This window comes from Rhodnius prolixus, unplaced genomic scaffold, assembly GCF_049639745.1.
Source record: "Rhodnius prolixus isolate KJV_2025 unplaced genomic scaffold, Rpr scaffold_1, whole genome shotgun sequence".
NCBI classification, from domain to species: domain Eukaryota; kingdom Metazoa; phylum Arthropoda; class Insecta; order Hemiptera; family Reduviidae; genus Rhodnius; species Rhodnius prolixus.
Genome location: NW_027411581.1, coordinates 21,570,553 through 21,587,489, shown reverse-complemented (window position 1 = coordinate 21,587,489; position 16,937 = coordinate 21,570,553). Strand labels below are relative to the sequence as shown.

The 16,937-nt window shown below is 33.2% G+C and overlaps 1 protein-coding gene and 1 non-coding gene across 4 annotated transcripts in view; both read right to left on the bottom strand.

Moving 5' to 3' along the window:
* Nucleotides 1-16,937, bottom strand: part of cv-c (RhoGTPase activating protein) — a 512,238-nt gene that overhangs the window by 249,804 nt on the left and 245,497 nt on the right. The gene's annotated exons all lie outside the window — the stretch shown is intronic.
* TRNAF-GAA (transfer RNA phenylalanine (anticodon GAA)) lies at nucleotides 8,307-8,379 on the bottom strand. Its single transcript has one exon. It is a non-coding gene; the product is annotated as a tRNA-Phe (tRNA).

The window sequence follows — 16,937 nt, the reverse complement described above, 5'->3', positions numbered from 1 at the left end:
TGGACCTACAAGTCACTGGCTGCCTTCATGATCACCCTTATTGCCAAATAGACGCACTTTTCTTTCATCTAATGACTTCCACATATTGTGCTTACAAGAATTTTGCCACAGACTGTCCCAATAGGTGGCCTCCTGGACTTGCACAGCTGCTCACTCCAGTTTGATAGTCTTGAGAGACTTTAGTAATCACTTGACAGCTTAGTCTTGCGTTTCGTAACTTTATTAAATGCTCTGTTACAGTCATGTCAGAAAATTCATCAATCAATTTCGGACAAGCGGTATAATTAATTTCTTGCTGCTTCAGTGATATTCAACTTTAACAATTATATTCTGAAGAAAAATGAAAATTAAATCTTATTTAATTGAAATATCATTTTTAGTATAGAGATCATAGTTTTAAAAAGACTGACTTTATAGTTGTTTGGTCTTCACGATTACGCTACGTCGAAGATTATTATTGACACGATTTCATGAGGCACCCAGTCTCAGGGATGCCAAGAAAGAAAGAGAATTTGCAAATGGGACCAACAAGTCCTGTTTTTGCCAAAGGTAGAAATGATTCGTGAGAAATGACATTGCGGTGTTGAGGCCCATGGGTAATGAATGGGGTTCAGGTCATCTCCTGGTCTGGTGAGATCTTAAGGCCAGTTTATGATGCGATTTTCTTCTTGCCGTATCCTTGTTCGACATCAGTTGCAAGAATTTGTCGCCCATATTCACAAGATAGATTGAAATTGTGCGTCGGTTACGCTAAAACATCGCTTAAGAGGGCCTGTGAAAGTCACCTACAGCAAGCCTGGAGTGAGATACCATTAGAGGATACTGATCATCTTTTCGAGGAATACTCCATCTTTAAGGGAATCTAACGTTAACCACAATAGCCTAATGCTTCTTTACTTGCTTCTTCTTGCTGCTCACCTTCCACCAGATTGAAATCAGTTACTTCTGAGGTTAGAGTACGTAACTTGCACAGTTCCCAAGCCTTCACTCTAGATGTATAATATTTTTGGCATGCAGTTTATTTGTCAATGAATCCTTTTTATTCCGGAAATTTTATTCTTTAAATTAATTTAATAGAATTTAAATGTTTTTTTAAAAATCGCGAATAAATTATATTATTGGAAATGACGGCACTGAGCATGCGTGTATAAATTTAATTTCTATCGAAGAAGCTGATGGAGAAATTCGAAAGAAGAAAACCGACACCACTGATTGAAGGCCCAAACAACTTCTACTCTGATAATCCCCAAAATGGCACACTACAAACCACGCCTGCAGAGCTTATCCCGTTTGGTGGGTTTGCAATACCCACAGATAACCTAGTTCGTCACCACGTACATTCACTCCAACCCACACAGAGAAATCAATGAGTGAACGCACCTGAGAATAATTGTTGCGGCTGTGGTAGTAATTTACTACTGATCAGACCTAACAAATAGAATTTGATGAACTGAACGCCCATTTAGCACATTATGTCCTTAAACTGGCAAGAATTGCTGAATTTGGTCACAAGGAGTATCTACTTTTTCGGCATATTTTTAGTCATTTTATTTTTATTCAAATAAACTATGTTTTGTTCCAAATTTAATTAATAATTAAATTGTAAGTAATTAAATTTAATTGTAAATTGCACTTAATTATTTTAAGGAAGGCAAAATGAACAACATTAGAAAATAGTTGAACAATGTTTAAGAAACATTCAGTCATCAGTCTGCCTTTTGTCACCGCTACAGACTATCATCAAAATTTCATTTTTTAAATCAAAAAAATGTATTTATAAAAAATTAAATGATAGGATTATGGTTCATTGATTTTGGTGACTGATTCATTAAATCATAAGGAAGAATAATGCCAATTTCAGTCATAATGATTAGAGGAAAAACAAGGGTATGTTTAAATGACAAACTACATTGGGAAGAAGTTTCAGCAGACAGTTTTACTCGTAGTTATAGGAGTGTACTGGGCAATCTCATGGAATGAGTCTATTTGCGTCGAATAGAGAGTCTGTTGCAAGTCTGAAGAATTTGTTCAATGTTGTCTGGAGTTTCTTGATGTTATTTACTACAGGTCAGGCTCCATCCGAAGCAGGCATAGAATGTAACATTAGCCTGATGACTACTTTGTAGAGGAGAAGTTTGTTCTGTATAGTTTCCGAGTCTCAGTAAAGGAAATAGTAGTTTTGCATCCAATTCACTCTGCCCTGAACGAGTGCAGAGAAAGTGAGTATTACGTCTCATTTGTCGACTGAGGGTACGTTTACAACGGAGCTGTGAGTATAGATGATAGCAGAGATGATAACTGATAGAGTAAAATATAATCGCTGATTAGTGTGCACAACGGAGCTGTGATACATGCAACATGACCGAGTAGTGAAGAAGAGTTTTTATGTTCAGCAGCAACGAAATGGTGTATTTTAAAGAAAAAACGCTTTAGAGAATATCATGTATATCCCATAAATAAAAAACGAAATACTTTGGGTGAATTTCACCATTTATATAAGGAACTTAGAAATTATCTGGATCGTTTTTTTGAATATGTGAGGATGGGTCCACCCACATTCGACTATATTTTAGAAAAAATAAGGTCAAAATTAAGAAAACTTTGGAAAAATTGTCATGGAAATCCTATAACCATAGAAGAAAAACTAGTGATTATTCTTAGGTAAGTAATGATTTTATTGAAAAAAAAAAACCAAATAAATACACATGAAAATAAATGTAAGCACGATTTAAAAAACAAAATATTGTTTAAAAGTAAATAATAAAATAATAACCAAAAATAATGAGTAAAGACTCATTATTATAAATAATAATTATAATATAAAATAATTTTTCTACGTCCATTTTGAAGCTACGATACTGGAGTTCAGCTAGCAGAAAAATGAAAAATTCAATTCTATCATCTATGCTCGTTTATACCAGCGAGTATGAGTCTCTAGTCGAAGCTTCGTTGTGCACGCTCACATAAGAATGTACTAGGTTATTCTATAAGCGCTGATGCATCACTGCTATCATCTCCGCTATCATCTATGCTCACAGCTCCGTTGTGAACGTACCCTGAGAAGAGGTTTGTGCTGTGTTTTACGTTAGACTCTCCATAGTTCATTTTTCATTTTCAATTTAGTGCAGTATTTAGTTAAATTTCTTCTTTTTGAAATAGTTTTCTACAGGCAATTTAGGGGTGTGGTGAATTTGGTTTCCTCTACAATGTTATGTAAGTAAAATGAGCGCGTTGTAATCATCATTAGTGTAATGTTAATAAGATTAGCTAAGTAAGGAATTGTAATAATTTGATAAAGATTATTTAAGAAGGAGAGTTATCGATTAATCGATTAAATTTGGTAGTAATTAGCAAAACAAAACATCGTGGAAGTGTTTGACACGAAATATCTATTTTTTTTAAAAAAAAAAAAAAAAAAAAACAAGAATGAAGAGCTAAATAATATTATGCTCAATTATTTCCAAGAAAGAAATAAGCATGAATAGTATAAATGCCGGTATGAAATTAGAAGCAAACAAAAAAATGAGGGCAAAATGGTATGAGACTGAATTCGATAGAAAAATCAGCCAGCTGAGTGGCAGCCGATAACCAGACTGTTACTATTCAAGTCGAGGAATTGTATACGAGACTGTGACTGTCACAGATATATCAAAGCACCTTTTTTTTTGTAAAGATTTATGATGTTCACACTAAATATTGACTAGATCGTGCTGTTCATATTTAATATTAGTATATTTATGTTAAGTAGAATTATAAATGGTTAAGTGGCGCTGTATAAAAAGAAGCGAGTGTTTGTAGAAACATAAAGAGCGGAGAGCGCTTAAAAGCGTTGGTGCAAGGTGTGTTTAGCGTTTTCACAGGTCAGGTGGCTAACATGTTCGATATTCCTATGTTATAAGAGCGATAGATAAGCGTGCTTGTGAAAGCGCTAAACGTATTAATTTAGTGGAAATAACAAGTGAACGATTTCAGCAAAGGCTCAATGGCAAAGTAATTCATGCGTAAGATAGCTCACTCAAGAGGTATAAGTACAAAGGAATTAATAAATAAAAAAAAATCCTATCTGTGAAATTATAAGCGAATATAAAAATAAACGTTCATTATTAGAATTAATATTGTTTTTAATAGAAGAGTTTATAATTTACTATCAGTTAGCGCAGTAGATATAATTTCTACTTCTTTTAACTTCTTAGAAAGGCAAGCAGCCGACAAAGTAGTAGATAAATTTCGTATTAAAAGTATTTATCACAAACAACTTTGCAGGTTAGGTCTGTACGCGGTGAACTTTTTGGCAATAACATACAAAGATCAGCAAGAGAAATGAATAGTCTGCAGCTTAATGATATATATTCAGCATGAATAGATAAGTGCACGGTGTATTAAAACTGTCCGGTAGGACAGTTGTATAAGGGTTGATCATCAAAAAGTGCACGAAAAAGCGTAACGTTGAAAAACACCCAACTTTGACAATTTTTTTCTCTTTTTCTACTAAAGATAAAATTCCCAAATTTTCTTTAAAATAAAGGGCAAACCCTCCTTTATGACTGTAATTTTTTTGCAACAACCCAGATCTTATAGGTTTCGAGAAAAAAGTTGCTGAAAATGAGCAAAAACGGCTTTTTCAGAAATTGTTGTTGTTGTTCTTCTTCTTCTTCTTGTTGTTGTTGTTACCTTTTTTGTAAACTGCGTAGCGCCTAAACGCGCGAACCGATTTTCATGAATGAGGTGTCATTCGATTCGGAATTTTATGTAGATGTGCCTTTTGGGGGTCTCGACGCTGTACACCGAATGGGAGAGGAGTTAGCCCCCTTTATGTAAGGCCCCCTTCAAAATTATTATTACTAATTACTCTGTAAATCTTAGCCCGATTTTGATAAAATTTGGTAGGATGATGGGGTTAGAGCTCCCCTATGTAACATTAAAGCGACGATCTGCTCTTACACTAGTTAAGGGGAAGTATAGCAATCGTTTCAAATTATCGACACGTGAACTGATTTTCATGAATGAAGTGTCATTCGAATCGAAATTTGTACAGATTTGCACTTTAAAAGTCTCGTCGCTATGCCTCATATGGAGGGGAGTTTGCCCCACCCAAGTAAGGCCGTTTCTAAAACTATTATTACCAATATTTCTATAACGCTTTGTCCGATTTTGATAAAATTTAGCACGAAGAAGTGATTAAAGCTCCTCTACATGACTGTGAAGTGCCATCATGCTCTTACACCTACTAAGAGGAAGTACTGCAATCGTTAAAATTATCAATGGGTGAACCTATTTACATTAATGAATTGTTGTTCGATTCAAAATCTTTGCATTTTAGGGAGAAGTACTGTAATCGCCCGTTTATTTTTCTTACTCCTCTTAAAAGGAAGGTCTGAAATCGCAGTTTAAATTTGCTTTTTACGTACAAATACCTTCCTATTTTATATAAAAAGGCTTTCTCAAAAAAATTGTTATTGAGGATGGTTTGGGGACCGCAACTATAATCATTCTTTAAAAAGATCTCTCCAGTGGTAGTTAACACCTTATCAGGTTATAATGATAGAATTGCTTATTCCTAATTTAAAAAAAGCAGTAAAGCAGATATGTAACTTAGCAAAATAGACAAAAATGAAAATCTATCCAAAAGGTACAAAAATCTCCTTAACAAAAACTTACAGTTTAAAAAGTTAAGTATAAGGGTTGATTAAACGCCAAAAGGTACACAAATCAGCTAGTACCCAACATTTCATTCAAGCTTAGTTGATATAATTTAAGTAATTTTGCTGCATTAACTTTTCCTTCACATTTTTTAGAATTTATTAGATGTCACAGACCCTTATGCTGGCCATTTTCATCTACAAAATATTTGTTCAAGTAGCACTGTAGATTGACTTTAATATCTATTAATCTATAATAATCAAACTATTAATTACAGGTTAAAAAGAAAACGGTATAAAAAATAAAAAAAATTACGAGGCTACAAAATTTAAAAACTTTTTTAAAAAAATGCTTACACCAACATACATCAATGATTTCGATTATTTTATTTTTAATAAAAATCGTCTGTTTAAGTTCATTCTTCGATTAAAGTAATTGTTATTTTATGAAGTAGTCAAACGTTTATAATAATAGGTAATAATTATCTGGCTTTATCGCAAATAATATAGTTTTCTTCAATCACACTCTCAATGTAGCTGTTCTTCTCACAATGTTATATATATGTTATGTAATATAAAATAAATAAGTATTGCATACTTTAAGGACAGCTAATTATTCCAGTATTTTACTATAAGTAAAATTAAATTACAATTGAGAAATGAATAATTGTTGTTGAATAATCTACTTGTTATTAACTGTGTGTTATTTGTGCTCACGAATATTTCGGTAAGACGAATTCAAGTCTGAAATATTGTTTTAAATCCTCCGTGATTCAAATTTAAACAGTAGCCGACTCTAACTTTGTCTTTTTCTACTTTAACATGCATGTATAAGATGTGACAACTTCAGAATAAAGGGCATATTAAAGATAAATCAGAAGAATAATTTGGAATAGAGTTAAAATAAAGTACCTATTTAAAAACGAAGATATAATATACATTTTATCATAATTATAACCAAATAATATTATGAACGAACTGGCCAGCATAAAGGTCTGTGACATCTAATAAATTCTAAAAAATGTGAAGGAAAAGTTAATGCAGCAAAATTACTTAAATTATATCAACTAAGCTTGAATGAAATGTTGGGTACTAGCTGATTTGTGTACCTTTTGGCGTTTAATCAACCCTTATACTTAACTTTTTAAACTGTAAGTTTTTGTTAAGGAGATATCTGAAGATATTTCAAAATAAATTGAAGATCCGCAGTTAATTAGAGAAGAAGATTTATCTACTTGGGAGATATCTACATTCCTCCAGTATGACGAAGGTAAACTAACAATTCCAACTTCTTTCTAAGCCCTCTCTAAGCCCTAATAGTTCATGTTAGTATGCAACTTTCCATATCAAAGTTTAATGGTGAACAACAGATCGATTGTAAAACATAAAATGCAAACAACATAATGTATCTTTATAATAAAGTAAGAGGATTTCCTCTTGTATTTTTTTTAATGAACCTCACTTAAATGTTTTTTCACAAGAAATAAAATTTAAGGCTAATACCGGGGAATCGATCCCAGAGCCACAATACATTTTAGCTTAACGTGTCGCGCTTCTAACCGCTCGGCTACCGTGACTCGCCTTATTATGACTAAATTTACTTTAAATTTAATGGCTCTTTAATTTACACAATAATATATCTAACATTATATTTAAAATTTTTAATCTCATTTAAAATAACTAAAAATCTCTATATTCCAAATCCAATCATTCTGCCCCATCCTCCCTCAACTCGTCATTGGTATAGTTCTCACACCACTAAAAGCGATCTGGATCCTTTACTACGTTGCAAGATGTACTGAATGGCTACGGATCAACTTAATACCTTAAACCGTTAATAGCACACTAGACTAGTTCATTAATTTTATGACAAATCGTTCGTATATAATAAGAGCATTATATACGAGTATAGATTCTTAAAACTATCCAGCTAGGGTTCTTGTGCTAGAAATTCTACAATCAAATCCCACAGGTGTACTGCGATGTTGATCAGTACTGCAGAGGTTACTGGGGGCTGTCGGATAGCCATTTCTTTTGGGAACTTGGCTTCCCTGTATAGCCAGAATAACAACACTAACACTTAGACTGACAACCAAAACAATCACACAGTTCACACTTGTACTTGCAGTGGTAGTTGATTTGTGCAACTATTTGGGTTTATCGAACCCACAGACAAACGTGAGCTCATTGTCACTCACACGGACCAACTGTCAAAACATACACAATTATCTCTAAGGCCACTGCAATGCACAAACAAAGGAGGGAGCCATATTAGTTCTTTTAGGTAGCCGTGGACTGGACAAACAATTAGCAATCAGATAGACTAAGGGAGTCACCCAAACAGCCAATTGATTTTTTTTTTTTGGTAGTGATTATTACCGATCACTAACAAAAATTTAAAACATACAAATTAGCATTAGCCAGTTTGGTCTCTAAATATAACATTTATCTCGAAATAATTTTTGAAAGTTTTATAAAAATTCAGAATTGACACATCATTCACAAAACATTCTAAAATGCTTTAATTTAAGCAAAAATAAATAAAGACCTACCTCATTGTAAACCAACATTAAAAAACAGAGGTGGTATTTACCTGAAACAAAAATAAAAATGAAGTTATTAAAGTATTAAACAAACTAATTTAAAAATTAAAAAAAAAAAATTAAATGCCGAAACCCGGGATCGAACCAGGGACCTTTAGATCTTCAGTCTAACGCTCTCCCAACTGAGCTATTTCGGCGGGACGGCTGTTATTCGATTTCTCAGTAGTGTAATTTATCAAAGAGTATGACGTAATACACTCATAAATTATTCATTCTTTGAATAATTTTTATTACTAAGTTATAGTCTATTAACTGTATTTTAAAAACCATTTATCCATCAAAATCAATATAAATAGGCACTTTGCTTTTCATTGAAATTCAAAATATTTTTTAGTTTCGTTTTTTCTCCACCAGGCAAACCACTACCCACTATAGGAACAATATTTTGCACGTTCTAATAGTATTATGATTATTTACGTCAAAGAGAATATGTATTATTCACTGAACTAAATAAATAAAATTTTGTTTGGCTTACGACTTACTTTTACCAACTCTTGGTAATGGAATTTTCAAAGAAACTAAACCTGCGCAAAGAAAATAACCAAAAAATTAAAAAATTCATTCAGTAAAGAGGCACTTTGTACGCAACCATTTTTTTTTTAATTAAGAATTTTATGTGCCTATATTAATAATCCTATTATATAATAGTTGTTAGGCCCTTTGCATTATACATTAATTAACCCTTTAGAGCGAGCTACTAACTGTTAAGCATTAAATTAATAAAATAATTAATAAAACAAAAACTCCCTTCATTTAGTAGAAAGGTTTGTGTAGGAGTACCTGTTTCATTGTATCTACGACATCTACGTATGTGCAAAATCAGGGAAAAATACAATCCGAAGATAGTTTATGCAAAGAATTTGACTCAAATCGTCCGATTCTTTCACTTTTCTGAATCTAACCATTCTTCACTAGCAAATATTCATTTCTTTATTTAGTTATTTATTCTCTAGCAACTAAAAATAGTAAAGGCACCACTATTTTAAATAGTTTTGCCAAAAATGTTTTTACGACAAAAATAAATAAACAACATTTTACGATATTAAATTCAGAAAAAAAAATTATTGAAGACAGAGTGAAGCAACAGCGTGCATAAAACTATTGTTGCCTCATCTTATCCAACCATCCTAAAGAGGCAATCCTTAGGTTTATCTTTCTTCCAACCAAAACATTTGGAGGATGTCGGCTGGCTGTCAAGTTATGTTTCTCTTTTTGTCTTCAACAATAATCTGATATGGTCAGATGAGATGACATTACACAATGACAACTCAACAAGACGTTAGCTTCTTGAGATATTAAAATTAGAACACACTGAGGCTAACTGCTGATAGTAACCAAGTGCACTGTAGCCCCACTGGATGTAGCGTGTATTTTCAATAACTAAAAAAAAAATCATCTTTAACTAGGTCTATACCATTTTTGTTATTCATTTCAGTAAGAATCAACGCATAAGTTGAAGAAATTAGACTATTTTCTCTTGAAATTCTAAGAGAATTTCAAACTTAGGTAATTATGTATATATGATTTTAAACAGAAATTTATGCCCATTTTGTGTCGTCAACATCTAAAGTAAATAAATGGTATTAACCAGTAGCCACCTCAGAGCACTGCTAGCTACATGAATATTTTTCACTCGCTAGAGACAGCTACAATGAGCTGTACAGTCACTGAATTATTATTATTATTATAACCTTTATTTAAATAAATACAATTATACAAAAGTGACAAGTGCACAAGGTATACAGCATGGCCAAAGCCGTCTGCTGGAGTAACTGCTTATAGAAAATAAATGAAAAATACATTCAGATAAATGAATTACTAAGATATTTTAAGAATGTTATATTAATACACTAATGAGAACGAAAAGAGAGGGGGGGGGAATAGATAATACACAATTATAATATGAGAAAATAGAAGATACTTGGAGAGTAAAAATAAAAAAATAATAAATGGGTTATACCAAAATATTTTCAATTCTTCTCTGATAAAGAAAATAAACTAAATATATATATACTAAAGAAAATTAATAATTGAGACACTTTAATCTGTATTTCCAGGCTAGTTTAGCAAACGTAATGACGGATCTACAAACCGAAGAAGAAAGAAGATTAACTATGTGATGACCTGTAACACCAGATTTCCCTAAACACTGAGATCGAAGCTCCGTTAATAACGGACAATCAATCAAGAAGTGAAAAAGGTCTTCTTGGGCACTTTGGGAGCAAAGAGGGCACAGCTTCTGAGAGTCCGCTTTTTCAATCCAAGGAACAATTACCTTATTGTTTCAAGGGTAATAATTACCCTCTGAGTTTAAAAAGCCAACGCATATCACTCAACAGCAACTTGCTTTTTGCTTTTTCACCGAAGAACAGTCCAAATTGAGAACTAACGTCCACCAGTGTTCTGTACCTCTGGCCAGCCTAAGAGACTCCTCTCGAAAACTGTCTTTAATTTTTATGAGGATATCTGATTGATATTTTCGCCAGTTATCAAAATTACTCAATGAGAAATTTACCTCGGGCGAATACTTCTGAGCCAGTGCTGCCCATTGTCTAAAGAAACCCACATTTTTACTGATAAGCTACAATACGTGGGAGACGAAACTCCGGAAGAGATAAAATTTTATTACAGTAATTAAAATGTAATCTCAAGGTGTGCAGGAAGAGAGGATCTATTGCAGTTTCTATATGAAACATATAAGAAGGGGTGGAAGACGGTAGAGAAAAGAGCTTCTTAAGAAAATATCTTTGAAATTTATAGAGAAGGTCAAAATTCTGAAAACCCCAAATCTGAGCTCCGTAGCAAACTATGGTTCTCGAGAACGAATTAAATAGCTGATATTTCATACTAAGGGGGACATCATTCTGACAGATAAAGGACGACCAGACTTTGTTTATTCCAATCTTAGCCGCTGAGATTTTTTCACTAAAATAACTGTTTAAGGAGAGACTGGACTTTAAGAGGATCCCTAAATATCTATATTGATTAATAACCTCAATTTTCTGGCCTTGATAGAACCAACGTTCTCTAGCAGCTAGTCGGCCACCTTTTCTGAAAACAACTATCTTAGATTTATTTGCGTTTAAAGAGAGGCCCCATCTTTGGCAATAAGCCTCGGTGATATTAATGTTTCTTTAGAGAAGCACAGGATTTTCAGAAATGAGTACGACGTAATCTGCATACAACAAAATGTTAATTTTAGTTTTACCAACCCTCACACCGCCCTCTAGATCTCTCGACAGGTCATCTATAAAAATGGAGAAGAGGATCGGACTGAGGAGACAGCCCTGTCTAACTCCTAGTTTGTGAAGCTTAGATTTACAAAAAAAAAAGAAGAAATATTTGCTCTTACAAGTATATATTTTAATGACTGCCATATTCAGGGGAATAGTTTTAAGCAGGAATGCAATGAAGGTATCTTTCAAATAGATAAATAAGTCAGATCAGGTTACAAATGCTGCGAAGCATTTAGTAAACCACTGCACTACATTTTGATTACAAACCAACTAGCCTGAATCAATATTACGCACAAACTACAACTACAATTAGTAATTATTCTAAATTACTAATATCAAATAGTTTTACGTTTATATGGTAAATCACGTATAGAAATTTACCTAAATTAATTGAATTGTTTGCTAACAAAAGTAATTAAAAACTTTTAGATTAGAAAAGTTTACAGATGGAACAGATTGGTAAGGCCGGACTGAAGATCCGCACGTGTTAAAACAAAATTAGTAATGGAATGTCATGTGGACTAAGAGACCTTCGCAAACCATAACAGCTAATAATTGATGGCTGTCGGGGGACAAGGCATTCCAGTTTAAAGGAGGTCGATAAATGGTCTACAAGGGCTTGGAATTGAGTGAGGGGTAAAGCTTATTGTTTTACCCCAAACTTACCAATGACCTCGGCTTAAAGTCTTATTCTCACCTGAGAGACAACGGCGTACAACTACTTATAGCCGTAGGCGTTCCAACTACGCTCGTTCTAACCACGCCATCGCAGGGACAGAGGAGGTGGACGTGATTACGGTTAATAGCTTTCGGCTGTAAGAGGATAAGGACAAGTCTTTCAGAGTGGTCCGAAAGACAACCTTCCCAAGATGCCGAGTCATAGAGTTGGAAGCAGAACTCTTACATGAAGTCCATCAGCGTCAATAGTTCATCATATCATTCACTCAACACCAGTTCGAGCAATCAGCTTAACAATCATTAATCCATATTTAATCATAATTAATAAATGTTATAATAACATTAAATAAATTAAATCGGTTGTGTAGTTATCTTTTAGAATATAGTTTATTTTCGGAGTTATCCACCGAGGTAACACCAATACCTAGGTGCATATAAGTGAAGGGCAAATGGCTGTTTAATAAAGAATCCTTGCACTCTCTTGATTGTTTGGAACCTCTAAATCATCTAAATAATCAACTAAGACACCTAAACCTTCATATAATGAGCAATGTTGAAATTTTAATAGAGTTTTGGTAATGCGAGTAATTGCCAATTCACTTCGATCTGATACAGTGGCATCCAGCTGACATTAGAACACAGATCTTCGCATTTACATTAATTAAATTCAAACATTAATTTAAATTTTGACTACGCAATACTGTAAGCAGAAAGTAGTCTATGAAAATGTTCACTAACTGTTTAGTTTTGAGAAGAAATTTTAAAATAAACAAGAAATTCAAGAATTCTCATGCTTTCTTTTCCATTAAATTCAGCCAGGAAACAAGAGAAATAACGAGCTGCCATCATACCAATGGAAGTATCAAGTAAGTGAGATATGCAAAGTTCCAGAGAGAGGTTACTGTTGAACATTGACTCCTAATGATGATGGCTTCACAGAAACAAAGATGGTGTGGATATAACAATTGTTATGTATTCCTAAGGAAGCTAGACTTTTTTTTGGTTACGAGACATTGATCTTTAAAATTCACTGTTATAGGACATTTACTACTAGAAATATGGAAATCCCCTTTTAAAATTCATATTTTATTACTTACTTAAAGTTGTAATTGTTGAATATCTGACAAAGTTTTTGAACATTCTTGCCTACAATCAACAAATTTTATAGACCAGTTAAATCATCATTAGCAGTATTATATTTTGTTTCCAATATACAATCCTTAATACTGAGAACTAAATGAAAGTATCTTTGCCAATTAAATTCAGTTTTTGCCAATTTCATCGCTTTTAAAGTGGTAAAAATCAAATAGAAATTTGAAGAAAAATAGCAATATGTTCTAATATAATTTCAGATTAAAGTGCCTTTATCGGATGCGATAAAATAAGCTTTCGAACAAATTCTATCAAGAGAAAAAGCTACTTTATTAAATTGATTGTTCAATTATAATTTTACACTTTCTCAAAAACGTCTTCTATAAATTTCCTTAAATTTGGAACACTTATTGCGCATAAATACTTCTATAAAATTCATTTGATTCTTTTACCCGAAGAAATTAAGAGCACTTTTGAGTAGTGCTGCACGAGATCGAGACGAGGCGAGACTTTATGCAGTCTCGATCTCGGTCTCGGTCTCGTCAAGATATCTCGGTCTCGGACTAGTCGATATATCTCGGTTTTTTGAATTTTTGTTTAAGTATTAAAAATGGTTTGCTATTAATAATCTTTTCAAAAAATGTTATTATTTTCTAATAATTATTTTAATTTATATATTGGTAATGAAAATGTGTGTAAAAGAAGACAACTACTTACACTTCAATGCATCATATATTACTATTACTGTTATATATCTTTTTATAATTTCAAAAAGATGTTAAAAACGCGCCAAATGAAAGACCCAAATAACATATCTGCCTCCTATATCAAGTCGATTCGTGAAATAAAAAATACACCTCCCAACAAACTTCCCGCTCCATTAGTTATGGCTGTTGGTGAAGATAAAGAATCTGATGATTCAGCTTTTGACGACGACGACGACTGCATCAATATTTTTTCACCATTTGCTCAAAAATCAGCAAATATCACCGAAGCATGGAAGACAGAAATAATTAATTACACCAAATTAGACCAAGCACCAGTAGACGTTGATATTTTAGAATGGTGGAAAACACTTAAGAATTCCTTCAAAAATTTGTCTAGAATGGCAAAAGATATTTTTAGTATCTGTGCAACTTCAGTGCCATCTGAAAGATTATTTTCGCAAGCTGCGATGATAATGATCAATAGAAGATCTTCTCTAACTTCTGACTCAGTAAAAGCTCTTCTATGTATCAATGCTTGGGCAAAGTGCATCTTAAAAACGAAAATTTGTACCAATATTTTTTAGATGCATAAATAGTCTTTTTTTTCAAATTCACTAATTCTAAAATATAATTCAAATAATATCTAGGGAAGGGATTAGCTATGAGGTTAGCATACTGGACTCCCACGCGGAGGTCCCGGGTTCGAATCCAGCAGCTGACCCTTAGATTTTCTCTTCCTAGGAGCTTCTTACAGCTCACTGTCCGGTGATGGACAGTGTTATCTGTAACGAGAGAACACTGTCCGGAGGCCGGCAGTGCACTGGAAAAAGCTCCGGGCGCTAATGACTTCAGCTGTTGATGCGCCAAAAAAAAAAAAAAAAAAAAAATATTTAAGTTCAAATTTATGAAATTGAATGAACGAATGATATGAATAGTGAAATTTAGTGAATTCATGTAAAAATTAGGTAATTCGAAGGGGGCGCCACGGTAGCCGAGCGGTTAGAGGCGAGACCTGCGAAGCTAATATGTATTGTGGTACTGGGTTCGATTTCCGGTCTTAGGCCTTGGATTTTATTTAAAGGTTAATAAAAGATATTTACAGTAAAGTATGTTTGCTAATCGCCTCCGTCCATGACACCTAATTGGTAGTTGGAAGTAAAGCCCCGCCTGAAAAAATAGGCAATTACTTACAGACTAGAAAACTGGAATTCCGAATCTGAAGAATATTGGCTCGCCAATATTTTGCCGGAAATACTGAGTAGGTTTTTATTGTGTCCGATTTCTTTCGAACTAACCTGCATAATACGAGTCGTAAAAGTCAACTACGCATTAGTAAAGTATATATGAAGAAATTTTCAGATTATTTCAATACTTCAATGTAGTAGAGGAAATGAGAGTTACTAAAATTATTATTATTTACCTTAATAACCATTTCTGATTCAGGAGTTGATTTGGAGAGCATAAAAACATCAACAATCAAAGTTTCTTTCGTTATGTCATAGGACCAAAAACACGGAGACTAAACGAATAGGGTTCAAATAATAGGTGATTAATAGTACAAACTCCTCATTCTACAAATGGGAATATTGTCAAGCTTTTACTGATGCCAACACATTTAAGAACTTAATTTTGCCTAGAATCATAAGTACAAAAGTATCAAAACTTGTTCAGCGAGAGAATCGAAAGAAGGAAATCAAATTGACCACTGACACAAATAAATCCATGGAATGTGAACTCCAAACAACTGTCAGTGAGCCAATTAGATATCCGTTATCTGTTAAAGCTCCTTATTCAGTAACAGCAATAAAACACTCCATTGAAGAAAGCAAGAAAAGAGGATTATATGAAAGCACTAAACGTCAATATACTCTCAAAGAAGCGGCAGGATCTTTGTTGACAACAAGCTTAAAATTTGTGCCAACCAAGTTATAAAGGATAAAGAATTGCTCTTTAATTTCTTGGTTTGCGTTTTATTTTTATTCTGTTTGAATTTATTAAATTAAAATTTTACTTTCTCTTAACTTAACTACAAGGAAGGAAGTATTACGATCCTGCAGATTACCGATTTTGTTTCTCACATTATACTTATATATTTTTTTGTGGTCACCTTTGTTTGTACAAGTGATGTTTAAGTATTGATGTGTATATTTGTGTAAAAGAGCACATTCAAAAGCGAAAAGTGGTCTCAAGTTAAAATAGCTGCATCGTGTGACCTGACAATAGTCTTTTAGCCAACCACTAATCTTTGCAATAAATTATTTATTTCGCATCTGTAGTTCTCATGAAATATAGCTGACTTGAATTATTTTTCAACTCCTTAAGTTTAAATCCTCCATGCATTCCCGTAACACTAGATCTCGCTCATCTGATCTCTATATTCCCTCTCACCGTACCTCATCCTTTGACAAGTTCTTCCTAATACGTGCTACCTCTCTCTGGAACTCCTTCATCTGTCCGCCATGCTCCTACCCTATCCATCTTTAAATCCCGTCTATTCAGTTATCTCCTTTCTATTCAGCTTCCTCCGAAATTCTAATTGTTTTAATTTATTTCCTTAATTTCTGCTGTTATTTTTATTTTCACTTTTTGTAAATACTTATTTATTTAATTTCTGTATAATCACAGGCCAATCTGTTAAGGCCTCTATTTGTTCCTGTATTTATTCTTAGGGGACAATTGTCCCAGAATAATAAATTTCTTTTCTATTTCTATTTCTATTTTTAAATGAAAAATGCTTCTTAAGGTAGTTCTGTAATAGAAATGAAGTTAGGCACCCTTCTAAAGCGTCATAAAGTATAATGTTCTCGGATTAGTTAACATTAAATGTTTAACAGGAATTCAACATGTGAACGTAAAATCACAAATTTGAAGACTACAGCAGAATTTAACTGAATGAATAAATTTTATGGTTATGTGTAATTTTTTTCTGAAGTACTGAGCTACATGAGAATTACATTACACAAAGAAATAGTGCGGTAAGTG